The sequence below is a fragment of the Ursus arctos genome, unplaced genomic scaffold, assembly GCF_023065955.2.
Source record: "Ursus arctos isolate Adak ecotype North America unplaced genomic scaffold, UrsArc2.0 scaffold_19, whole genome shotgun sequence".
Lineage (NCBI taxonomy): Eukaryota > Metazoa > Chordata > Mammalia > Carnivora > Ursidae > Ursus > Ursus arctos.
Window position 1 is genome coordinate 24,620,702 of NW_026622863.1, and position 27,823 is coordinate 24,648,524.

The 27,823-nt window shown below is 37.3% G+C and overlaps 1 protein-coding gene across 1 annotated transcript in view; it reads left to right on the plus strand.

The window, feature by feature from the left end:
• Positions 1–27,823, plus strand: part of ZFHX3 (zinc finger homeobox 3) — a 1,297,849-nt gene that overhangs the window by 70,588 nt on the left and 1,199,438 nt on the right. Inside the window, exons 3-4 of the mRNA XM_057314209.1 lie at positions 1,754–2,016; positions 26,832–27,017. The gene's annotated coding sequence lies outside the window, so the exon portion shown is untranslated. The remainder of the gene's footprint in view (positions 1–1,753; positions 2,017–26,831; positions 27,018–27,823) is intronic.

A 27,823-nucleotide genomic window follows, 5' to 3' on the forward strand; every position in this document is an offset into this window, starting at 1 on the left:
TCACAGTACTCATATGTGATTGTTATTTTACTTATATCATTTGAGATGCTTAGAGAGGTTATGTAATTCCTGAGACCACACAGCTACTAAGGAGTAGCTCTTGGGTTTGAACTTGGTGGCTCAGCTCCAGAGCCCATATTGGTAACTACCACTGCCTCCTGATAGGGGCTTCCATTCAAAAGGAATTGCTTAGTATATCCAAAACGCTCTTCATTCGCTTTGTGCCCATCACAATGCCTAAAAAATGTACATCTATTTAGGATTGAAGTTTGGAGTGAGGGTTTTAGTTAGGAGGGCTTCTCTACTGTTGTGAGTCAGACCCTTCGGCGAATACTGGGATAGGGCCACTCTGGAGAACTCCTTGGAATCCATTTGCCAACCACATATTTCAATCAACCATAGCCACGGATGCCTGCAAATTGATTTCCAACGAAACAATAGTCATTACTTGACTAAACTGGATCAGCCATTCTCTCCTTCTATGTCACTGGTGTTCAAATTTTTTGTGTAAAGTAGTGGAAACCATTCTTAAAAAAAAATCTCCAGATAAAATTGTCCATGAATTTTGTATGAGTGTGTTCTGCCAGAATTGTTTAATAAATCCATTCCTTAAGCTCAAGGACACAGTACTTTTTGCTACAACTTCTTTCTTTCGCTCCACTTGCCCCAATTTTTTATGTATTATCTCTGGGTCTGTGGGAGAACCTGGGAGAATCCAGTTGACCTACATTTGTGATAGATTTGATACATATTCTTCATCAGTACCTTGTGTGAATTCAAACCAGGCCTAAAACAGCAAAAGATGGTGGAAATATACCAAAGAGTTTCCAAATGGGGGGAAATCGGCTTACCGAGGACCCATGGAGGAACTGTGTGTTTTTTTAAGAGGTCTCCAGAGGTGATGTTACCTTGGTGAATCTATAGTCTGGGGCCCTGGCCTTTATCCTGATGGGTTGAAAAAACTGATTTCTTGTGTAAATTTTGTGGCCAATATTTGGCCTGCTACTTGAACCAAATGGATCCTTGGATCAGAGTTATTGCTGCTCTGGAAATATTTGAATACGCACCATTATCACCTATGCTGGTCTGGAACCCTTTGTTCTTTGCTTCTATGGCTAAGAATGCTTTTTTTAATTGATGGATTTTATTCTTGGCTATATTGATACATACAGCAAGGATACAGTCAAGTATTGCTGACCCAGAGGCCTTTCTGCCACTGTTACGGGAGAGAGCATATGTTCGTTAAGAACATAGGTGCTGAATTAAACACAGCTGCCTTGGCAGTGCCTCATGTAATTTTACCCTTGCTAATTTAGTTAACCTCCCTAAGCTCATTTTGCCTTCAGTAAATTAAAAACAACTAAGGGTTGGGGTGTCTGAGTGGCTCAGTTAAGTGTCTGCCTTCAGCTCAGGTCATGATCCCAGGGTTTCGGGATCGAGCCCCACATCAGGCCTGACTCCCTGCTCAGTGGGGAGTCTGCTTCTGCCTCTGCCCCTCACCCCACTTGTGCTCCCTCTCTCAAATAAATAAATAAAATCTTTGAAAACAGAACAAAAAACTAAGGGTTGTGATGATTAACTGAGAGACAGTGTGTGAAAGTCCTTGGTGCTGGGCGTAGAAGATCACTTGGTGATTGGTAACTGCTGACTTTGTTAGTATTTCAGGCGGCCTCTTTTCTCTCTCCTCTGATCCAGTTTGTATTGATGTTCACGTTTAACTTTCAGAGGCTCATCTTGTTTCTCTTAATTCCAGATTCCGGGAGGTTGCCCTGTGTGGTTCCAAGAGGCGAAACACAGGGTCCCCAGTGCAGCTGACGGCTCATTATCTCCTCTGCCATTGAGGCAGTCATGTTACAAGGGCGCCCAGTGCTAGTTTCTGCTCCCATCTGTGTGCGATGCCCTTCACTCCGCTGCTTTGAACCAGGGTGAAAGTGGAGGCTTCCTCCATGAAGGCACAGCTCTTTCTCTGGCTCCTTACATGACTCCGTCTATGCTCTGCCCCTTTCTGCTGCCCAGGTATGTGTGCTAAAACACATTCTACACCAGTCACATAAATCAGTGCTTCTGGGAAATGCAAATGATAGAGAAGAAAGTAAATTGTCTTCCTCCACTCTTGCAACCACACTAATTGTGGCTTTTTAAATATATTCTACCCTTCTTTCTGTGCATTTATATACTTACTATTTTTTAAAAAATGGCATTATATTATTCTTTGGCAGCCTGCCTTTTCAACTATAAATTTCTTAATCTTTTCACGTCAGTGCATAGAACTGTATCAGATTCTCTTAAATTTTTGGGTACTTGCCATAGAGGGATGAATCAATATTTAACTTAAGAGTATTGATGATTATTCAGCTTTCCAGTTTTTTAATTCTAAAAAGAAGGTTTCAGTGAATCTTTTTGGTTCAAAAGGCATGTGCCCCATAACATTTTGAAAGATATGGCCCAACTGTATTCCTAAAAGCTATAACACTTTATACTCCTATCAAGACTGTGTAACAAGGCCTATTTCCCTATATAGTCACTGCTACTTGATCTTATTTAATTTTATTAATTTCTGATGATTTGATGGATAAGCATCTCCTTATTATAATTTATGTTTCCTGATTGTGAGATTAAGCATCTTTTCACAGGTTTGTTTTCCTTCTTCTGAATACGCCATTTATATCTTTCCCTTGGTTTTATTTTGGGTTGTTTATCTTTTTCTATTGCTTTATGGGAGCTCTTTGTATATTAGGGATTTTAGCTCTTGGTTAAATATATGATAGCTATTTTCTCTAGTCGTGGTCTTAATTGTGTTTTTGTATCTTTTGCTATATGTAGAAGTATTAAATTTTAACTAGTTTGTTTTCTTATGAAATTCGTTACATTTGTAAAATGTGAAATCTTAAAAATTACTCAATCTTTTTTGTGTTGAAATAGGCTAACAATACTGACATGTTACAAATAAGCTAAGTATAGCTTATGGAATTTAAAGGTCTTGCAAACTTCAGCTATTTTCAAATCAAACCAACAAGTATTTATGTAATATCTATATCAGAAAATACAAAATAAATGTAAAATATGTTTCTGCCTTCAGGGCATTTATATGTGAATCAAAAATACTTAGATATACCTTAGAAAATCATAATGGGCATTATTTAGCTAAGCACTACATTTTGTTAAAGAAAAAAATGGTATCAAAAGGAGCTAGGTTGGGGGCGGTGGGAGCTGGTTGACTTAGTTGGGTAACCGTCTGCCTTCAGCTCAGGTCCTGGGATTGAGCCCCCAAGCCCTGCATTAGGCTGTCAGCTCTGCCAGGAGTCTGTTTCTGTTTCCCTCTCCCTCTGCCCCTGTTCATGCTCTCTCTCTCTTTCAAATAAATGAAATCTTTAAAAAAAAAAAAAAAAGGAATTAAGTTAGGGCAACTGGGTGGCTCAGTCGCTTAAGTGTCCAACTGTTGATTTCAGGTTAGGTCATGATCTCAGGGTTGTGAGACTGAGCCTGCTTTGGCCTCTGTGCTCAGCGGGGAGTTTCCTCATCTCCTTCTCCCTCAGCCCCTCCCCTTGCTCACGCCCTATGTATCTCTTTCTCTCTTTCAAGTAAACAGATAAAACTTCAAAAAAAAAAAAACCCAAAAAACAAAAACCAGAAACAACTAGGTAAACAGAGTATGTACACTAGTACCTGGTAAAGGCTATAGACATGGCGGGAAACTTGAATTGGAGCATAGAGTCTGAGCAGATTTAGTTAAGAGGCTATTTCTCCCTAACAACCCCAAAACTTAGTGGCTTAAAAAATACCTCTTTATTTAAGCTCATAATATTGCAGGTTGACAGTGTTGATTGGGTTAAACTGGGCAATTTTTTGGTGTAGGATAAGCTTGGCTAATCCTGGCTGGGCTTGCTTATGCATGTAGAGTCAGCTGATAGGTTGCTGGGGCTTACTGGTTTTTGGTGGCCACATCTGGGGTGGGATGACTGGGGCTATTTGCCTCATGGGCTCTTAATCTCTAACAGGCTAGCTTGGGTCTGTTCCCATGGTGGGTACAGTTTGAGGATGGAAGCTGCAAGGCCTTTTGAGGCCTAGGCTCAGGATTGGTATGTTGCCATTTTTGTGCATTTTATGGGCCCAAGCTACAAAACCACTCCAAATTCAAGGGGTCGAAAAATATGCTGTACCTCTTGATGGGAGGTGCTAAAATACTGTGGCCATTTTTGCTGTCTCCGCAGAACTCCCAACTGTTTGATGAGCGATTTAATCCTTGGCATTATATGTGATGATCATGCTCAAAATCTCTCTTTGACAAGGTCAGCTAGAGTACAAATAGCAATAGAGTAGAAGTATGAATATGAATGACTTTTTTTTTTTCTTCTTGGCCAAACTTGTATTGGCTTTTTAGGGAGCCTTTCTTTCATCTTGTTTGAAATGGAATGATGAGAAATAGTGATACCGAGATTTCTAGACTGGCCACGATGATCTGTGATAATTTTGCTCCCTGATGCCCTTTTTAAAAAAACATGGTCGGGTGAAGGAGATGTGGTTTTTAGTTCGGCAATGAATGCCATGATCATGAATACAACGCATTAACTAAAAAAGCTACGCATGACATTTCTCCAATTTAAAAGAGCCAGTTTCTAGTCTTGACTTCTGGTATTCATCTCTGTTTTCAAATTAGTTGAATTTGCAATTTCTTGTTTAAACGATTGGTATAATTGGTCTTACTTTGGTCTTGTTGAAACAGTTCTAGAAGTTAGATCAATTCTTGTGTTTACTATTTGGAGGTAAGGGGAAATGGCCAGTAAGTCCTTTCTCTAAGCTTTTCTCCCTTCTAGTGATAATGGCAGCTACTTGGTTCAGGCGTAGCCAAATTCAAGTGCTGGTTCATGTCTTAGTTTATTAAAGAATAGTCTCTGCCAATCCTTTAACTCAGAATGAAGCATTAGTGGTATCAGGGTGTAACCCAAAATACTGTATGTAAAGATGGTACTTTAAAAAGACTTAAGGTTATTCTCCATTGTTTGTAGTTCTTCCTTTCTTAAGGAGCAGAAACACCTAGAGATTTATATGTGTACACATAAAAGCCCAATTTCCCTCTGATACCTGTGCATGTACAAAATGATGCTAGTTAAAATAAACATGCTGTTGAGTAGAGGGGTGGTGTATCATGGTGGAGTTGTCCATGAATGCTGGAGCCAGAATCTTTTTGAATTAGAAGGCTATCTCCTAAATTAAGGTGTCCGACAGGGACGTATGAGGCTAGAGCTTTCTGCAGTCCATACTATCTTTATTGAGAGACATATTTATATCTTCCAGACTAGCAATTAATCACTCAATAGGGTTTTTCTTTGGGGGATATCGTGTGCTCATAGAGAATCTTTTTGTACTTCCAGGAACCACAAAGCATGGGCACAATTAAAATGCTGATTTAATTTATTATATTGAGGCATGGAACGAGAATGTTTAAATGATGTTGACAGGGCCAGAATTTCAGAACCACCTTTTTAAAAATAGAAAACAAATGCCTACCCCTTAAATTAAATTATATTAATAACATGTTTCTGTAAGTTGCTTGGAAGCAAAATAAAGCTCTTGACATTAATTAAAATTTGAAGATGTATCATTTATTGTTAATGTGCAGTCTTTGTTAGGGGAAATACATTTCAACGGGATGTATTTATGAAAATTAAATGGGGGAAAATTGCCTATTGAGCAAATGTCGCTTAATAAGGCTGCTTTTCTTAGAAATGTGAATTCTTAAGTAACTAAAATGTTTTAATATGCCAATAATGGTTTCTATTTTTGGTCCTCTCAAATTGTCTTTGTTACTTGAATTTAGATATTTCCACACAGAATTCTATTGTCAGGAGGCTTGTAAACTCTAAAAACTAAGATGGCTTTCATATATTTTGGGGTGTTTGGTAACATGTATTTGCAAAGAAAATTTCATCTGAAAATTTCATCAATGTGGTTAGGTACTTGGAACTCCTCCAAATACCTCAGCAGGACCAGAAGCCAGAGGGTCCCATTAGCAGCCTCTAACTAGCTTTCCTCTAATGAATGATGTGTTATGTGTCTTGAAATGACACTATCCTGGTTTCATACAAACTAGAAGGTGCCATGAGATAAAGGGATAGTTGTTTGCCCTGCTGTACCATAGCAAGGGGGAACTAATTGAGTTGCCTCTGTGCAGATCTGACACGCAGATAGTATTCTGAAAAGCGACACGTCTCCATTGTTGTGGGGAAAGGTGGTTTCTTATCCTGGTTTAACTTTTATTTTCTTCTGATATTGGGACAGAAGCATTTGACTTGGGCTTTCAAAGCTGGTATCAAATAAAACTCTCAGATAATGTTAAAATGATGTGTTCTTCAGTGAATGAAATAAACTATAAATGATATATGTTGTTCCTTACCACATTGCTGCCATTTTTGTGGACCTTGATAATGCAGTTACAGAGGGAATGGGAATTCATCAACCCCTGCTGGTCTTGATAATTTTTTTTTAAGATTTTGTTTATTAATTTCACAGAGGGAGAAAGAAAGAGCAAGCATGAGTGGGGGTGGGGGGGAGAAGCAGACTCCCTGTTGAGCAGGGAGCTCGTTGTGGGGCTTGATCCTAGGACCCTGGGATCATAACCTGAGCTGAAGGCAGACGCTTAACTGACTGAGCCACCCAGGCTCCCCTGGTCTTGATAATTCTGATGATAGTAGCACAAATTGGATCGAAGAAATGGAGTAATTTGTCTAAGTGTCTTCTCCCACTGGTTAAAATTCAAGCAGTCACAATGAAGTCCGTATTTATTTTATGAACACTTAGGTGGTGTGAATTTTCTTCTGGGAAATGTTCCTATTTTTGTGGAAAAACTCCTTGACTTAGGTACTAAATAACAAACCATTGTTGACGTTTATTTTTCCTCCTCTCTTTACTTGTCTCCCACATCTATTTAATCACCAATTCCTGTGGCTTCTACTCTTTAATATCTAAATGTTATGCTCCCTATCCCTCCTCCCCAACAGGCTCCCAAACCGCCATCACTGCAAATATTGATTTGTTTATGTGTCTGCCCTACTTTGCTGTAAACTATTTGAGGACATGAATCACGTTTTATTTGACTTGGCCACAGTGTCTGGCACATACTAAGTAATCTGTATATATTTCATGTCTAAATGAAGGCTTTTATGTAAACAATTCAGTCATTCTCAACTGGGGATGGGGGTGACTTTGGCCAACCACTCCCCCAAAAAAGGACATTTGGCAATGTCTAGAGACTTTTCTGATTGTTAGAACTGTGGTGTGTGTGTGTGTGTGTGTGTGTGTGTGTGTGTGTGTGTGTACATGCTCTTGGCATCTTGTGGGTAGAGACCAGGCATGTTGCTGAAAGTCCTACAATGTGCAGAATTGCAACAAAGAATTATCAGGCCCCAAATGTCAGTGCCAAGGTTGAGAGACCCTGTTGTAATTTTTCAAGATCTCCAAAGTAGATGTACGTGTAGTGGGAGTTTATCTAGATATGAGAAAACACAGTTGGAGAGACTAAATTACTATTCCAAGTCCACCCAGCTTAAGATAGTGATAGAAACAGGAAGTGAACCTCAGGCCCAGGAGTCCACATTGAGATAATAATCAATATATAATTTAAATTATTTAGATGATTATTATGATTTTTAACTTTAATTACCTCAACAATTGCCTTAGATTTCAGCCTTGGAAATCTGTGCATGTTCTACTTGACAGTAATAATAAAAATTAAGGCAGAAACTATTTGGGTGCTCATTTAAAGTTATCACTCATGGAAATTCCCTTAGAGCTTGTAAAAAACAAAAAAAAAAAAAAACAAACAAAAAAAACCCTTGAATTTCTGGGCACCTGGGTAGCTTAGTTGGTTGAGTGTTGGACTCTTGATTTCAGCTCAGGTCATGACCTCATGGTCGTGAGAATGAGCCCCATGTCAGGCTCTATTAAGATTCTCTCTCTCCCTCTCCCGCTGCCCCACACCCCTTCTAAAAAAAAAAACAAACAGAAACAAAACCAAAAACTTGAATTTCCTAGGTTTATATCTTTCCACAGTGAGTGAATTTTTTTAGCAAAGTGACTCAATTCATACATAGATCTTAATAATAGTTCTGAAAGATTAACAATATTAAATATTTTTATATTACTAAAATTAAGACCTGGAATATCTTAACTGGCCATTGGGTATTTTGAGCTAATACTTGATTAGTTTCTCATAAATGTAGTACCTATATACATTCTATGATTGCACCGAACACAGCTGCTTCAAGTGCCTGAATCTGTGTATCACCTGAGTTAGAGGTTTGGAATAAAACTATGGTCTGCCAGTACCCAGACCGCTGTATATTGTTTAGCCATTACCTCTCTAGAAATAGCAGAGATAAAACATGAAGGATGCAGATGGGAACAATTGCAGTGGTCAAGGGAAAAAAATAGTTGATTTAAACAAGAGACAGAAGTTCTGGTGTGCAAGGATGTTTCCAGTGTACAACACTTTGAGAGAGAAACAAAGATACTTAAGACATAGTCTTTCTCCTTAAGGAGTACTCAATTAGTAGATGAGATTATATATGTATCAAAATTAGTAAGACAAGACCGCATGAGGGTCAAGTGAATGGTAATAGCATGCAATATGGAAAATGAGAAGTATTTCATATTGGTTTAGTCTGGGAAGGAATTAACCAGTAAAAGATAAACACATATCTCTTGGAATCTTTGCAAGTTAGAAATTTAAGCTTTGAGTATTGGTTAAAATAATATTTCATAGTAAATTATTCTAGATAGTATTTTCCTTTTTATATTGATAAAATATAAAATACAAAATAAAACTCTTCTGAAATCTCTGTCCATATCTTCTTGATAACTAGATGTTATTCAAAAAGTAATTATGGGAAGATTTTATTTACCATTTACAATTTTTTCTATTTTATCAGTTCCTGATATTTGCAGGAGCTGAATTTTTCTGCATTCCTTAGGGCTCTGGGCCACACGGCAAGAAAATTATAAGCACTTTCTATATAAAATTAGTTAAAACCACTTGAAGTAGAATTTAAAGAATATTTAGAAGAAAATAAAACATGTCTATGTCCATCCTGCCTTTGAATGTCATCATTGATTTTGCATGTAAACTGTGGTTCCCTCAAATTTGGAATGGGTGGCTATTGAAGAACTGCTGAGTCAAAATGATGAAAAGTTAGTCTTTTCCTAATTAATTAATTCGGGAGGAAGAGAGAGAGAGTGTTAGGGAGAGGAGCAGAGGGAGGGAGAGAGGGAAAGAGAAAATCTTAAGCACGCTCCACACCCAGTGCCGAGCTGGATGTGGGGCTTGATCTCATGACCCTGAGATCATGACCTGAACCCAAATCAAGAGTCCAATGCCCAACCTACAGAGTCACCCAGGCACCCTGATGAAAAAGTTAGTCTTAAGGGCAGATTCAGACACATATTTTCAAAATGATGAAAGAATATCCATAGTACAAAATTATAGTTCAGATTGTAATAGAGAGGAAAGTGTTCAAGAGAAAAGTGTTTGTTAATTGACAGCACTTCTGTTTTATCTTTTAAAATCCAAATTAAATAAATTAGTATTAGGTTGAACTGTTTTGGCCAATAATTGGCAGTTTCATGGTTCAACGAAGCAATGGCTAAGTATGCTGGAAATTTAGAACACTCCAGTTTTGAAATTGGCAATTGAAGAAATTTTATGAACTCATTAACAGAACACTTTATGAATACATTAACAAGAACATCAGATCTATGGAAAAAATATGTTCCACCCAAGAATATCAACTATTATGAAGGTTGGACTGAAGGCAGTTATAATAAGGCAATTTAAATAGTTGTCTATCTGATTCATGGCAGAGTATGATGATATTTCATGTAAAAATTGTGAAATTGAGAAATCGCAAGTGGACTGTAGGAAAAAAACAGGTAACTTGGTGATTTCATTCCCCAAATCTTTAAAAAAAGTCATTCAATCTGGCTTGTTTCAAGTTGTGCATTTAGCAGGAGTGTTTGAACATATTATTCAAAAAAGCAAAATTAAACAGACCTTGAGGTGATGTTATTCTACATGGAGATATTATACAAATATTTTTTTAGCTTATGAAATATGGCAGCTGAAAGGATTAATTTTTAATTTCAGTCAAACATGTCTAAATTGTAAATAGTAGAAACTGTGGTTTCCAGATCATTTGAAATCATTTATTTGGCTGAATAGAGGAACACACTATCTCCCATTAAGTAGAACTGGTGTCAGGCAGAACTGTGAAGTAGCCGAAAGTTCTTTTCCATTTTATTCCATACTATATGTTATGTAGTATCCACTTAGGCCAAAACCTATTTTCAGAAAAAGATCTTTACTTGTTCACAGCAGAGTAAAATAACAGAGGTTTACTTTGTGACCACTTGCTGAAAAAGATGGTGAGGAGACTAGAAGGTGTATTAGAAAAACTTCACAGTAGTTGCAGTTACCATGGTTGCTTGGTGTATGGAAAGGAAGGAAGATGACGGGTGGGCATGGAGAGGAAACTTAAAAGGCTGCTGTGAGGTAATGTACATCAAAGGTGGCACAGAACATGCTACCTGATACAGTGTAATAATCACAGATAATGAAAGCTGTAACTATAATAATAAGGGAGAGGGATTTAGTGTATGACTCCCCAAATAGAAAGAGTAGATGAATGGAAGATGCCAAGAAGGCAGATTATAATCTCGAAGGAAAAAAAAAAAATACTTGCATAGGGCTTTGCATAAATGAATGAGCCCACCCAAAAGAGAACTTTCTAATCATTGGAGTAGTTATATATAATCCAGATCTGTCACTCCCAAATCTGGTCACACACCAGAAAACCTGGGGGAGAGGCTTGTCGAAAGTACTCCAGTAGTTGTGATTTAGTAGGGCTGGCTGTGGTTTGGAATCTGCATTTTTATCAGCACCCGAGGTCCTTCTAATGTAGCTAGTCCATGGGCATTTGGATATGACTGACCTCAGTGACCACTTGATGAGGCCATCATGCAGCAAAGTCGGTTAAGCGTCTGCCTTTGGCTCAGGTCACGGTCCCAGGATTGAGCCCCATGTTGAGCTCCCTGATCAGCGTGGAGCCTACTTCTCCCTTTCCTTCTGTCTCTGTCCCTGCTCACTCGCTCTCTCTGTCTCTCTCTGAAATAAATAAAATCTTTAAAAAAAATAAAGTTGAAAGAAAATTCTAAGGTGAAAATCCACATACCTACTACCTAGTTCTTCTTATTAACAACGTTTTACTATGCTTGTTTTTATCACATATCTATTGAAGTAAAGGTTATATATACAAAGAAATGCACCAACTTAAGTGTAGGACCCTTATGACAGATGCATGCAGCTATGTATCCAAACCTCTTTCAAAAGGTAGAACATTATCTATCACCTCAGACAATCCCCAGGCAGTCTCCAGTCCACATCCTCTCCTCACCCCCAAAAGGAGAGCAACTGTTGTGATTGTTTTCCACTATAGAGTCATTTTGCCTAGTCTAGGTCTTCATATAAATGGTATCACCTGGTATGTGTCTTTTGTGTAAGCATTGTTTCACTGAGCATGTTTTTGAGATTCATCCACATGTTTATGTATCATGTATTGCTGAGAAATAACTGAGTATTTTTTAGTGTCTGTGGTGAGCTAGGCAAAGTGTTGATGTTGGGCTCACAATGTTGAACAAAAACACCCTTGATCCCTACTCTGGTGCCCACAGTTTAGGAGGTGAAGACCTTTAAGATTCCTTCCAAACCTTAGGTATGTGATATTAGAGACAGCTTATATGCAGGTATCCTATGAACCTTTGAGCAAGATTCTATTCAAGCAGCTTAGGGTATTTAGACTTGAGGGCTTTAGTTTTCCTGGTTTCCCATTCCTTCTCAGTTATAGAGGGAACTAAATCAAACAGTTAAAAACAAACTGGCTCACCAGTGAATAATCATAGTTCTATCTATATCTATTTTTATGGACAGCTTCTGTATGACCAAAGAAAAGCAGAGACCTCCTATTTCTCTGTGGAGAACAAGGGGTGGCAATATTTGATCAGATTGCTCTTAGCAAAGTGAAGTAGAGTTGGAATAATTATTGAGGGTTTCCTAAACTTCAAAAATTATAAATGACTTAAGTAATTTAGAAGCAAAGGATCCAGGTAATCATCCTTATCTCAGAAACTTACACTTTAAGCTTTCTCAGTAGAAGGTTTAGTTTCTGAAAACACTAGCAGGCCGAAGAAGAAGGTGATAATATACTGTGAATCTAAGTTTTGTTTTGTATGAATGTTATTGAAATAGCAGAAATCATGAACTGTATGGAAGTACTGTCCATGATGGTGTCTATGTGTGAGGCAGAATGTGCCTCCCCCAGTTTCATCCATGTGAATGCATTGCTAGGATAAGGACCCTTGAGTCTTGATTAGGGAGGAAGAAAATATGCATAGAAACAAACAGTTGAGGTTGATGAATAGGAAGAAAATTGAAAGGTGAGATGAGGTTCAAAGTATATATCAAGTCGGGCCACTAAGGGGGATGTTTGAGGTGGAGACACAGTTGATCCTCATTCACAAATTTGTAATCTGCAAATAATTGGCCTATTTGCTAAAATTTATGTACAACCCCCAAATCAGTTCTTGCAGTACTTGTGTAGCTATTTGTGAACATGCACAGATGGATGAAAAATTTGAGTCACCCTACATGTGCATTCCCAGCTGAGGTAGGATAGGCTGATGCTCTACCTTTGTTTTTCAGTGCTTATAGTGTAGACATGTGTGTGTGCATGTGCACCTGTGTGTGGTCTATTTAGGGCAACATTTCCCACATTTTGTGCTTTTTGTTGGTGATTGTGTTCTTTAAAATGCCCCCTAAGTGTAATGCTGATGTGCTGTCTAATGTACCTCAGCACAAGAAGGCTGTAATGTGCCTCACAGAGAGAACATGTGTGTTAGATAAGCTCCATTCAGGCATGAGTTACAGTGCTGTTGGCCATGAGTTCAATGTTAATGACTCAACAATATGTATTAAATAAGGTGTCCTTAAACAGAAAGTCATAAAACAAGCTTATACATTGTTGATGAAAATGTGACCGGAAGTTCTCAAGACCCCAACCCTATATTTCCGTTATGGGCAATGTTTGCTAATTCAGTATTTGCAGCAACTTTATAGAATATAACTACCCTTAATAATGGGACTCAACTATAATATCTTGGGTCGATCAAAGAAATAGATTGGACATTTTAGTGTTTCTCATTTTTTAAGGCTCAAATCCTTAGAGTTTTCTCAGAAGCACTTATTTTTAAGAGCACACTGGCAAATCCTAGCCTTTAGAGTGATACTAGTTTTTGTGAAATAATTATTCTACTTTTATGGGAAATTGGCAGGCTGAACATGCATTTATTTAAACATTCTGCTAAACTAGTAAGTTTGGAGTTATGTTCTTTGATGTCATAGACATTTGTTATGTAAAAATTAGCTTCATTTCCCTTAAGTTAAACTCAAGTAAAAGAATTATTTATAAACCTGGTAATATCACCTTCTTACTTTGGCTTTATGTTGACATTTGTTTTCAGACCTTTTAAGATTACTCCTTAAATCTAGAGCCTTACTCCTGGGACTGGAATTAGAACGTGGTATGTAGTTTATGAGGAAGGTTCTGGAAAGCCTGTCTGAACAAATACTGTAACACTTGGAAGAGCACAGGTTATATACTGGGGAATAAAGTGATGTTGGAGGAACCAGAGAGCTAAAGAAATGGATCAGAGAACCTCAAATCTGACCATAGACTGGGACAGATGGGAAGCCAGAGAGGTGAAGCTGAGGTCAGCAGGGAGCAAGTAGCTGAGAGGGTGGATGAACTTTTTTTCAACAGTCTGACTATGCCGTGTCTAGGTGGGGTTTTTTTGGTTAGTTTTTCCTTTTTCAGAATAACTCTGCATGTGATTCTCTGGAAAGATTGATCTGTAGTTTTCATTAGTTTTGGAAAATTTCATTAGTTTTCATTAGTTTCATTGGTTTTCATTAGTCTTGGAAAATTCTTGATCATTTATACTTTCAAGTATTTCTATCTGTCCATTCTCAGACTTCATTTACATATGTTAGCCATTTGGTATTGTCCTACAGCTGGGTTTGTTTTTTTTTTTTTAATTTTAAAATTTCTAATTTTCATTCGTTTTTGCTATGTGTTTCTATTTGGATACTTCTGTTAGTCCATCTTTACATTTGTTGTGTCTTGTCTGCTAATCAAGCCCATCAAGGAAACTCTTCATTTCTAATATGTTTTTTCATTTGACTCTTTTTTATAGTTTCCGTTGCTTCACTGGCATTACCCACGTGTTCATTTATGTTGTCCATCTTTTCATCTAGATTATTTAATATATTAATCATAGTTATTTTTAAATCCCTGTTTGATAGTTTTAACATCTAATCATTGCTCCTGTTGGTTGGTTTGATCATTTGACAATAACTCGCTTTATCTTGCTTTTTGTATGTCTTGTACTTTTTATCGAATGCTGCACATTATGTGTAGAAGATCCAAAGACACTGTTAAATAATATTTTTGCCTCATAATGGACATACCTCTTCTTTCATGCCATCAGTGTGGATTGTGAATCCACCTGTTCAGGAATTGAGTTGGATTTGGGTTTAGTTGTTGCTGTGGTTACCTTCAGGTTACCACAGGCTTCAAATTACCCCAATGGTGGCTGATGTTATTTTGTGCTTAGAGTCACACCTAGGGTGCTGGGAGGCTCTTCTCAAAATGTTCTTGTTCTACCCTGCCTGCTTGAGCCGCAGTACGGAGCTCTCATTATGTTTTTGCTTTTCCCAATGAAAGGTTGCTGTTGCTTATTAGTTTATGTAGGAATCTTGATCGGGGCAGGAGTTTTTGATTGTATTAGTCCAGCCTCAGACTTAGGCAGCCCCTGTGTGCCTGGGCTTTGGGGTGGTTTTCTCAGCATTCCTTCTCTGCTCCCTGTGGCTTCAAAACTCTACCATGTGTCTGTGGTTGGTCTTATGTAGAAGAGAATTTCTTGTCTCTGTCCAGCAGAAGCTGACCCCTCTATGTGGTAACAGTCCAGAATCCTGGGCCCAACAAAAAGATCCTCTGCCTCACTTCAGAGACAGGGTTTCTGCTTTTGCCCCTTCATCATATGTGATGGATCTTTGTCTGGACTCTGGGTGTGACAGGTTTGTTGTCCCTCCTTTAGTGCCTCATGGCTATTACTGTATAAGAGAAGAGTCCATTTGATTTTCTATCTGCAGCAGCAGCAGCAGCAGCAGATGTACCACTGAAGGAAGTTTTCCCTGCACCCAGTCTTTTTCATGAGTATGAGTATCCAATGGAGGCTACTAGAAGAGGAATTTTGAGGGGAAACCTTCCTTGTTTCTGGGCCTCCTACACTATTCCAAATGGGTATGCCGGCCCACACTTGCCCTTTATGAATGGATTAAAAATTTGAGTGGTGTTTTCTTACTTGCTTGGATGTTGACCACTTCCTTCTGCTTTGCTCAGCCAAAGGCTAAACAGCTAATGTGTCCAGTGTCTCTTTGGAAATGCTTGTCCCACTTTGGAATTCAGGTTACTTTGTTGCGTTATGATTTTAGCTCTCTAATGGGCTCAAGCACAGTGAGAATTTTGTAGACCATTTGGCATTTGTTGTTAGAGTGGGAGCAATGTTCTTTTATGGCATTTAACATCTAAGTGGAAACAGGATTCTGAGTTTTTTTTTTTACTTAATCTATGTGCATATGTATTACCATGCTAATTAAAAAAAATTCTTGTGATCAACTAGAAAGCACTAAAAACACTCGAGAAACATAACTATCCTTTTTATCTTTGCATCTGGAAGGTAGTTGAAATAGTTGAAACAATATTAGTAGTGTTAACCTTGAACTTCCCTGAAGCTGTTTCTGAATCCTGAGTCCTAATATCCTTGAATTCTAATCAGCTCTTATCCCTGCTCCCTCCTTTCTCTTCCAGAGGAATCAAATAGGAGGATTGAGCCTGAATGTCTCTTGTTACAAATGGGGCAAAGGCTTTAGAAGCTGGGTGAGCAAGGTAGGAGTTGAGAGGGGCTATAATATAGCAGCAATTAAAACAGCAACTGTATGGGAGAAAAGACAATATGGAAGTAAGGAACAAAACAGGAAGAAAGGAGGAGAGGTTTTTTTGTTGTTTTTTTTTACAGTGACTGTTGTAGATAAAAATCAAGCCAGATCTCCGTCAGAATCCTATTTTTTTTGGTATTTTCTAAAGTTTTTCTTTTTTAATTATAAACACTTTGTACTTTTATTATCAGCAGTACAGTTAAATAGATATGTAAGGCCACAGTGGAAAAAATATATTGGAAAATTCAAACAGATTTCTGAAAGTATAAAGACAAGTTAACCTACCATGTTATTTGTGAGATGTCTTTCTTTGTTCTTTAAAGCATTTATTACACATTTGAAATTCCTTACAAGCATGTATTCCATTGTGTTCCAGAGCTAGGGTTTTGTTTCTATTTGGATATATGAAAAAGACTTTACTTAGTTCTCCAGAACAAAGATGTACATTTTTTTTCACAATTTTGTATGTCTAAAATTGTGATGTGTTTTACTGTTGATAGACTGTCATAACTTATTTGGCATGATTTATTTTCTTAGGATATAAAATAACAGTATGTCTAACAATTGATGCTGTCTTAGACTTGAGGAGATATATTACACAGGCAGTAATAACCATCTTACTTTTTTTTTTTTTTTTTTTTTTACAGAAGTATTTGGAACTTTTTGACCTTTTCTAGAATGATCCACCCACAGGGTGATCCATATCTGTGTTAGAGATGTTTAAATACCTTAAATTTGAATTTTTAAAGTGAACTAAATTATACTAACTTTCAACTGTGGTACAAAATAGGTCTCTCTTCCTGTAGATTTACAGTGTCTTTATTTTCCTTTCTGTTTTCATTTTAATCATGATCTCTTAGAAAGTCATTCATTCACTTTGTTTTCATTCTTCCTATTATTTTCACAGCAATTAGCTGTATTTCTGTTCATGGAAGGATTCTCTAACATTATGTGTGCATAGAGAAATTGTATTCACATGAGCATTTGGTCCTGCAGTTCTCCTTTTTCTTTAAAGGCGACACAGTTGATAGGACAAGATTTTAGTGTCATTACCATGTAAATGGTGGCAGAAATTGATACCAGGAAAAATTCTGTAGTTAATGATGAATTCAAGCTTTGTTTATTCTTATGCTAGGGTAGATTATAATTTGTTGTCTTTGCCTAATAGGAATCCTGTTGTCCTGATTACAGTGTTGGGATATCAAAGGATGACTAAGCCTTTTCTGAAATGAAAGACTTGTGAAATAATCATTAAAAAACCCCTTAAGTTATTCATAGCCACTAATACCTTCCGTTAATCAAAGGCAGAAAATATTATACTAAATATTATACACGAACTTGACATCAAAAAGTATGGTCAGGTCTTTAATGGATTTGTTCATTTTCTTTGGTGTTGGGTCATAAATGTATATAGCTGGTAGGTGAGATAATTTGGGAAAGTACTCTTTCTCACTATCATCAAAGATTTTAGAACTGTTCTTTGAAGGTCTGTTACTTTTACATAGGAAATTTCGGTGATGTAGGTAACCATTTCCTTTCCTACTTTGACTTAAAACATTTTATATGTTTTGGTGGCATCTCTTAGATACAATCTTGATCATTTCCCCCATGTATTCACTCTTCTGTCCAGTAATGCCCAAGTTCTTTGACATGAAGTAGATATACGAAGAAGAACAATAGGCTATAATTCTTAGAAAGCAGAAGAAGCACGATCAAACCAGACTTCTGACATGTGTATTGAAACAATGATGAGGAGCCATAACTGGCCTTCTTTCAGTATCACTTGGGCTCATATTGAGGTCATCTTTATTTGAGCAGATTTTTATTTTTAATGTGTACAGAGGCTCCTTCTAGTGCTTTCAGGAAGTGTATCTAGAACTCCAGGTACTGAATAAAAACCAAAAAAACTTAAGTTAATACCATGGTATTTTTGCACATTGGAATGCAAAGAAAGTTCAAGATGAACTCTGCTATATAAATATAAGTGAAATGTTTCTGAATGAGCAACGTAATTGGCCGAGCTCAGGAAGAGATAAATGTTTGGTAAAACTTGGACTTGGGTCTTGGAGAGTTTAGTTTGATTCTTGGCATCAGTGGAGTGAAAAAAATTAGAAAACACCTCATTAGAAAACTTAGGGATATTAGTAAGTTGGATGAGTCTTGGATTGGGTGGAAGGGTAGGATTATAAAGAAATGGCATGTTAAGCTCATGTGTCAGATTTTAGAGATAAGTTAGAGAATCTACCATAAATTCATAGAAATAAACTTCCCACCAGAAAAGCTGTCTTTCCCTCTGACAGTTCATAATTGTGAATTATAAATGTAATTCATAGTGAATGTTTATATATCATCAGTTGTTCTTTAGTTAAGAAATAAAAAATGGAAACCAGGAAGAACTGACCCATAGAGGTACTAGATGTGTATGAAGTGGTCTTGGGGTTGAGATATGTTTTTAAAGAAATTTGAAAGGATAAAATGTATGAAAACATGACACCGGAAGAGTGGGAAAGTATTTAAAAGCCTAATCACTATATATTATGTAATAATTTCAGTATTTCTTAAGTGTTTAAGACTGTATTAAGAATAAATTACAAAGTTCTATGGCTTCAATGTGGGTTCATTCACAGAAGGAAAAGAAAGCCCTTTGTAAAATATGGAAACTGTCTTGAGTTAAACAAATGCCAGAAGAAATTATAATTGTAAAAATGAGATTTCGACTATCGTTATTACAGTGGCTGTGTTGTTTCCAATAACAATTTGGCATTTTATTTAGTCTGTAACAATCTACAATTGAAATATAAAATAAAGAGTTTTCTTTTATTTCCTTCAGAAGTTCTGTGCCAAGCTAAGCAGAACTGAATGAAACATCTGTGGATGATTAAAACAAGCTTTCCTATGAGGCTTTGAATAGAAAGTAAACATGGATTTTATCCATAGTCAACAGCATTTACAAATGTAAAGGGAGGAAGCTACTGAGTTTTTGAAGAATGAGCTGTTAGAGAGGAAATAGAAGTATGGAATGGCATATGGTGATAATTAGTTCCTTATGGTGAAAGGCTTCTATTAAAAAAAAAATGACAGTGAGATGCTCTGGTTGGGTGATATTTTATTGAAACGATTTTTGTGTCTATTTCCTATCGTCATCTTTTTAGAATAGTCCCATCTCACAAAACTGATTAAATGTGACTTACATATGTGACGGATTTTGTTTTGAGAGTGTATGTTCCTGAGTGAGAAACCCTGTGTTGGGGCTTATCCACACTGTGGATAATCCATATCTCGTGGAAACTCGTTGCTAGATGCCCACTCATCTCTTCTACCTGGGATTTTCAATCCTTCAGTCTTTACTACTTAACTGTACTTTGGGATAGTCATAGTTTCCTAATATCAAGACTATGTTTTTTGTAGTGTTTAAGAACTCTGGCTTTGGGGCACCTGGGTGGCACAGCGGTTAAGCGCCTGCCTTCGGCTCAGGGCGTGATCCCGGCGTTATGGGATCGAGCCCCACATCAGGCTCTTCCGCTATGAGCCTGCTTCTTCCTCTCCCACTCCCCCTGCTTGTGTTCCCTCTCTCACTGGCTGTCTCTATCTCTGTCAAATAAATAAATAAAATCTTAAAAAAAAAAAAAAAGAACTCTGGCTTTGGTGTGGTTGTTCAGATTTGAATTCAGTTTCCCGTACTCACTAGCTTTGTCAACTTGGGGAATTACTTAACCTTTTTATGCCTGTTTTTCTCATCTGTACATGGGGATAATTATAATACCTACATCAGTATATTGTATAACCTAATGGTACAATTGTTGTATGGATTAGCATTAACTAATGCATGTGAAAACTATGCATCAATGTCATTTGGACCCTATGCTAGACCGATTGAGTCAGATTCCCTATACTTTTTTTTTTTAATTATGGACCACTTATCAGTAAACAATTTTTATCATTTATCTTCAGTGTAGGGTTGTTCATATAGTTAGCAATTTAAAGGTACTGTTGTTCTAATATAGTGTGTACATTTTAAAACATGCGCAGGTTATATTTTCTAAAAGAGTGAGATAAAAAAAAAATTGGTATAAGAAGTTTGCACATCTTTTTCCGTATCCCCGTGGCTTAGGATTCAGAGTTCACTGGTTTAGAATGTATTGGTTGAGCTGAACTAACCTGAAAAAGAATAGTACTGATTCAACTAGTCAGAATCCTCAGGCCCCAAGAACAAACAACAATAGCATACCCCCAGAGCTTTTGTAGTCAGTGTCTCTGTTCTTATGTGTGTGCCAAGGCCAAATATGAAATCCTGTTCCCAGGACCCTGTGTTTTGCATTTCAACAATATTTTTGTTTACTTTTATCTCTTTGTTCTTTGTGCTTTTTAATATTGCCAGCCAACTCATTTGTGCAGTTGTGACCTTGACAGCCTCGACAGGCCTCTGTTTTTAGCCACAAATGTCTGTAGCTTTCAAAAAGATGAAGTAAGCTCTTTGTTTTTAATTGTTGATGAAGGTTTCCTCACTTCCACCTTATTTCAGTTTTTTCCCCCCAACTGGCAGCAGTTGCAGCTGCTTTCTTAGTTCTGGGTCACTGGCGATTCTGCCTCAGTTACGCTGCATCAACACACCAAGGTTTAATCTTCTTTGTTCCCTCTAGCAGCCTTTCTCTAGCTTTATAATTATCCAAGGTGGTAATAGCTCTTAAGAACACTCTGTCACCTTGAAATCAAGTGGATTTTAGCTGAAAACTCAGGCAAGGTCTTAAAGATACTGTTTCTCTCGGTTATGAATAGTCAGGGAAAATTTGAACATGACAGTCTTTGGTTGTAATGATATTTAGATGATGGATTCCCATTACCCTGCATAATATGGGGTGTTGACATTTTATTCAAACATGTAATCCTTGTCATTGAGTGTGAGAAGGGGAGAGATTGCTATCTGGGAAGGGGCAACACAGGATAGCACTATAGAGAATGACATAAAGCCAAAAGTAATAGCAATAATCATTTTTTACTTCCTGTCATGTCGTTTTTAGAATTTACATGCTGTCCTACGGTACTATCTTTGTAATTTTAAGTGGCTGCTGTGGTTCTGAGCAATGTTTAGGGCACATCTTATTACATAAATGCCTTAAGAATGCATTAACATTGATTATATGGGGTGATTGAAACAAAGTATTTGATTTATGTCCTTGGAATTCTATCTTGTAATCAGAGAAACTTCTTTGTCGAATTACTTGTAAGTAAGCTTGCATTTGGTGTATAATGCATACTTTTTTACCCTGTTAATATGTTGAAGATAAAAATCATTACTACCTTAATGATACCAACTTAATGGTAAATATTCAAGAACAACACTGTGGTGGTACAAATTGCTGTTAATCCTGAGAGATTTAAGAAGAGGGTTATTGTTTAATGTGAATATCCCCTATATACTATACACTGATTGACAGTTCATAAGTAATTTGAGTATAATAAAGTATACAAAAATGTGTAGAGAACTCAATCTTTCAGGGTTCTTGTAGGAACATGGTAACAACTTAGAATTAAATATCCCCACCTCCCTTCCTAAAAATCATACAAGGAGAAAGCAGCATAGCATAGTGAAGGAGAAGGGAACACTGGACTGGGTGATGTGAAGGAGTCAACCACTGAAGATCTGTGTGGAAGACCATTCCACACAGAAGCAAGGGTAGTTGCAGAGGCTCTGGCATAGAAATGAGATTGTCTTCTTGAGGAACAGAAAGAAGACCTGTGAGTCTTGATCAAAGTGAGGAATGGGGACAATTGAAGGAAATGAGGGTGAGGAAGTTGGCAGGAGTATGAACATGAAGGGTCTTGTAGGTCAAAGTAAGGAATTTGGATATTAGAATGCAATAGACAACTATTGGAGCATTTTAAGCTAAAGAATGACATGGTTTGATTTACTCTTTAAAAGATTGCTTTGTTATTGGAACAATGGGCGAAATTTGATTAAAGCCTGTAGATTAGATAATAGAATTCTATCAGTGTTAATATTCTGACTTTGATACTTGTGTTCTGTTCATGTAAGAGAAAGTTCTTGTTTTTAGGAAATACACCTGGAAGTATTTCAGAGTAAAAGGGTGAGATGTCTCAGAGGCTCCAGAAAAATATGTGTGTGTGGAGAGAGGGAAGGAGAATGATAAACAAATGTGATGAATGTTACTTCTTAGGAATTTGGTAGAAAGGTGCACAGAGATTCTTTGTTTTCTTCTCGTCCTAGTCTTGTAACTTTTTTGTAAGACAGAAATGATTGCAAAATAAAAAGGGAAAAAAAATCATACTGGCCTATGTGAGGAATGATTTATAGGTGGGCCAATGTGGGAGCAAGGCTGCCAGTAAGAGGAGTATTAGCAGTCTAGGAGACCAATGATAGTGACTGGGGTTGAAGCAGTAGCAATAAAACTAGAGAAAATGGTCAGATTCAAAATACATACTGTTGATTTTATTTGCTCCTGGGTATATGTGGTTAGTAAAGAAAAGAAAGGAAGAGTGTATGGCCTTGGGTTTCCTGGCTGTGGTGATTCCATTTTCTGAGCTAGGAGAACTGAAGTTGTTCAGTTGACCTCTCAGGTTTTTGCCATATGGGCCTCTCCACAGGGCACTCACAACATGGCAGCTGGCTTCCATTACAGTAAGAAGCCACTGTGTGTAATCTAACCTCAGAAGTGATAACCTGTCACTTCGATCATATTCTTTTCAATAAAAGTGAATCACTAGGTTCAGCCCACATTTGGGAGGAGGGGATCATACAAAGGTGTGAGTATGGTGATCATTGGGGGCTAGATAAGAGGGTGCCTACGATTGTGTACATATAGTTATGTAACAAGTTTTTCACTTATGTGCTCTGAATGACATAAGTCCATCATTATCATATCATGAGGAATATTTTCACTGCCCTAAAAATTCTCTGCCTGAGCACCTCTTAATCGACCATTTCCCAGCCCTGGCAACTGCTGATCTTTTTTTTGTCTCCATAGTTTTCTCTTTTCCAGAATGTCATATAATTGGAATCATACAGTATGTAGTCTTTTCAGATTAGCTTCTTTCACTTAGTAATAAGCACGTAAGTTCCTTCTGTGTCTTTTCATGGCTTGGTGATGCTTTTGTTTTTAAGGCACTGTATAATATTGCTTTGTTTTGATGTACCGCAGTTTATTCATTCACTTACTGAAGGACGTGTTTGTTGTTTCCAAGTTTTCAATTATCAATAAACCTGCTATAGACATCCGTGTGTAGATTTTTGTGTGGTTATAAGGTTTCAGCTCCTTTGGGTAAATACCAAGGAGCACAATTTCTAGATTGTAAAGCAAGAGTATGTTTAGATTTGTAAGAAATTGTTAAATTGTGTTCCAAAGTGGCTGAGCCATTTTACATTTTCAGCAATGGATGAAAGTTCCTCTTCCATCTTTACCAGCATTTGGTGGTGTCAGTGTTCAGGATTTTGGCTATTCTAAGAGGCGCGTAGTGGTTATCTCATTTTTCATTTGCATTTCCTTGATGACTGATGATACTTAACATCTTTTCATTTGTTTATTTGACATCTGTATATCTTCTTTGGTGACGTGTCAAGGTCTTAGGTCCATTTTTAATCAGGTTGTTTTCTTCTAGTTGAGTTATTAAGAGTATCTAGAAAATGTTTGGATAATAGTCCTTCATCAGATGTGTCTTCTGCAATTATTTTCTCCCAGTTTCTGGCTTGTCTTCTAATTTTTTTGATATCCTCTTTCACAGAGCAGAAGCTTTTTTGAAGTTTTTAATGAAGTCCAGCATATTCATTATTTCTTTCAGGGATTGTATTTTTGGTGTTCTTGTTTTTAAGAAGCTTGGTATCTTTTTTTTTTTTTTTTTAAAGATTTAATTTATTTACTTGAGAAAGAGAGAAAGAGAGCAAAGCAGAGGGAGGTACAGAGGGAGAGGGAGAAGCAGATTCCCCACTGAGAAGGGAGGCCGATGTGGGGCTCCATCCCAGGACTCTAGGATCATGACCTGAGCTGAAGGTAGTTGCTTAACTGACTGAACCACCCAGGTGCCCCTGTATTTTTGGTGTTGTATCTAAAAAGGCATCACCATACCATTGGTCCTCTAGGTTTTCTCCAATGTTATTTTCTAGGAATATTATAGTTTTGCATTTTACATTTAAGTTTATGATCTATCTTGAGTTTATTTTGTGAAGGGTTTAAGGTCTATGTCTACATTCATTTTTTTTACATGCAGATGCCCAGTTGTTTCAGCACCACTTGTTGAAGAGACTATCTTTGTTCTTTTGTATTGCCTTTGCTTCTTTGTCAAAGATCAGTTGACTATATTTATGTGGGTTTATTTTGGAACTCTTTACTTTGTTGCATGAACTATTTTTCTGTTCTTTTGCTTATACCAAAATGTCTTATTTACTATAGCTTTATAGTAAGTCTTGACGTCAGGTAACATCAGTCCTTCATATTTGTTCTTTCCTTTCACTATTCAGTTGTCCATTCTGGTTTTTTTGTTTGTTTGTTTTTTGGGTTTTTTTGCCTCTCCATATACACTTTAGTATCACTTTGTTTATATACATAGAATAACTTGTTCTTTCACCTAGTAATATGCATTGGGAATGTATTGGATCTATAGATCAAGTTAGGAAGAACTGACATCTTGATAGTATTGAGTCTTCCTATCCATGAAGAAGGAATATCTTTCCATTTACTTAGGTCTTCTTTGCTATTGAATGCAAACATTTTTGTGGGATGATTCTTAGAAATGTATTACTAGACAAAAGATATACATATTTGAAAATTTGATAGAAATCACTAGATTTCCCTCTAAAAGGATTGTAGAAGTTTAAAATTGTTTCAAGCATATAAGAGGTTGCCTTTTATCCATACACCTGCTTGCTCTGGGTGTTAGTAATTAAAATTTTTCCAGTCTGTTAAAAATGTCATTTCATTGTTTTAATTTCCATTTCTTTCACTTTTCATGTACTTATTTGCCATTTGAGTCATTTTTTTTCTACTTTCCTGTCATTTGCCTTTGAATTTTATTCATGAGGTATTGGATTATAAAAACTATTTCTCCCCGAGCCCTGAGACACTTTACGTAACAAGGCTTATTAGAATTGACACTCACCCTAACCAAATTATGTCATTTGTATCCTCTGGCAAGTCCATGTCCTTACTCAGCTTTATTTTTCCACATCTGTATTAGTTTCCTATTGTTGCTGTAACAAATAAGCAAAAATGTTGTGGATAAACAATACTTTTCCTTAGAGTCCTAGAAATCAGTTCTAAAATTAAGGTGTTAGTAGGGCTGGTTTCTCCTAAGGGCTCTCAGGAGGAATGTTTCCATGCCTTTTCTATCTTCCAAGGGCTGTCTGAATTCAATGGCTCTTGGTCCCTTCATCTTAAAACCCAGCAGTTTAGCATATTCAAATCTGTCTCTTTCTCTGAGTTTACTAACCCTCCTACCTCCGTCTTATGAGGACTTCCGTGATTACATTGGGTCCACCTAGATAATCCAAGATAATCTTTCCCATTTAAGATTCTTGATTACAGGGGCGCCTCGGTGGCTCAGTCGTTACGCGTCTGCCTTCGGCTCAGGCCGTGATCCCGGCATTCTGGGATTGAGCCCCACATCAGGCTTCTCTGCTGGGAGCCTGCTTCTTCCTCTCCTACTACCCCTGCTTGTGTTCCCTCTCTCGCTGGCTGTCTCTCTCTCTGTCAAATAAATAAATAAAATCTTAAAAAAAAAAAAGATTCTTGATTACATCTACAAGGTCTCTTTTGTCATATGAAGTAACCTATTCACGTGTTGCAGGGGATTAGGACTGGGGCATTTTGGGGTGGGGGAGAAGGCATTCATCGTTCACCTTATATGCCACCTAATGTGTGATATATTTTACTTAATTACTCTATTATTGTCTGTACTCCCTTGCCCCCAATCCCATCACCACTAGAATGTAAACTCCATGAGGGCATGGATTTTTTTTTTTTATTTGATTTATTGCTGAATGCCTATCATTAAGAATAGTGCCTTCTGTATTAGGTGCTCAACTGATATTTTGGAAAAGGTAGAAGAATAATAAATGAATAAAACCAATGATTTTTTAAGGTTAGATCTTAAACTACCATTTCTCTTTATTTTGTGATTATTAGAATGTTTATGTTGTATCTATTTTATTTTTTCTAAAGATTTTTTTTTTTTAAAGATTTTATTTATTTATTTGACAGAGATAGAGACAGCCAGCGAGAGAGGGAACACAGGCAGAAGGAGTGGGAGAGGAAGAAGCAGGCTCATAGCGGAGGAGCCTGACGTGGGGCTCGATCCCAGAACGTCGGGATCACGCCCTGAGCCGAAGGCAGACGCTTAACGACTGAGCCACCCAGGCGCCCCTAAAGATTTTTTAAAATTAAAATTTTGAGAGAGTGTGCAGAAGCAGGGGGGAGGGGCACAGGGAGAGGGAGAAGCAGACTTCCTGCTGAGCAGGGAGCCTAATGGGGTACTTGGTCCCAGGACCCTGGGATCATGACCTGAGCTGAAGGCACGTGCTTAACTGACTGAGCCAGCCACATGCCTTGTTTTATCTATTTTCTTTTATTAATTAGGATCATTTTTATTAGAAATCATACATTCAATTTAGATTTTTATTTATTTGACCTTAATTTATGTTTAAAATTACTCCCATATTGTGAATATGGCCTCATTCTCATTCTTGAAGTGTTTATTTGGGTTTTCTTTCTTATTTTCATAGATACAGTTGCCAGAGATTGTTACTGTGGTCTTGGAGATTATTACAGTTGACACCTAGGGATGCTTTTTAAATCGGAAGCCTGCCACTCATGCTGAAGCTTTTGAGATAAGCAAATAGGTCTCTTTCATGGAAAGATTGTATGTTTGTCTACTGACTCCACACTGGGCCCTGCATGGGTTAGACATGGTGAGTCTGCATGAGTCCTTTAATAACTGTCTCTTAATTTACAATAGCATTGTGGGTCTTCTGAATGCAAACCTTGTTGGCTTTCAAAGCCAGGTATTGTGAGGGCCCATTTGTCAGGTGGAAGTGTTAAAGATGGGGCACAAGATGTAGGGTCCAAACCCTTTGCTCCTCAGAGAGAAGCTGGGGCTTGTGAATTCCTTCCCAGTTGTGTGTCCCCATGCTGGGGGTGGAGTTTATGGCAAGATTGCATCTCAGTGTCTCTTGACCTGTTTTGACTTGGATTTTCTCATTCACCTGATATTTAGGAGTCATTCAGCTAGTTTCTCAGAATTGTTCCACATGTAGCTACAGATGTGTGTCTGTGGGATGAGGTGAGTTGAGGAACTTCCTATGTTGCCATTTTGAAGCCATACCCTCTTAATTTAATTTATCTTTTTAAAAACACAGCTCTTAGTTTCATTGATCTTTTCTGTTGTTCTGGTCTCTATTTCATTTATTTCTGCTCATAGCTTTGTTTTTTCCTTCCTTTTGCTAACTCTAGACCTAGTTTGTTCTTTTTCTAGTTTCTTGAGGTATAAAGTTAGGTTGTTGGTGATTTTTCTTTTTTCCTTAAAGTAGGTGTTTATTGCTATACACTTTACTCTTACAACTCCTTTGCTGCATTCCATAGCTTTTGGTATATTGTATTTCCATTTTTTAAAAGAATTTTCCTTTCAATTTCTTCTTTTGCTTATTGATAGTTCAGGAATATGTTGCTTAATCTCCACATATTTGTGAATTTGCCAGGTTTCTTTTTGTTATTTATT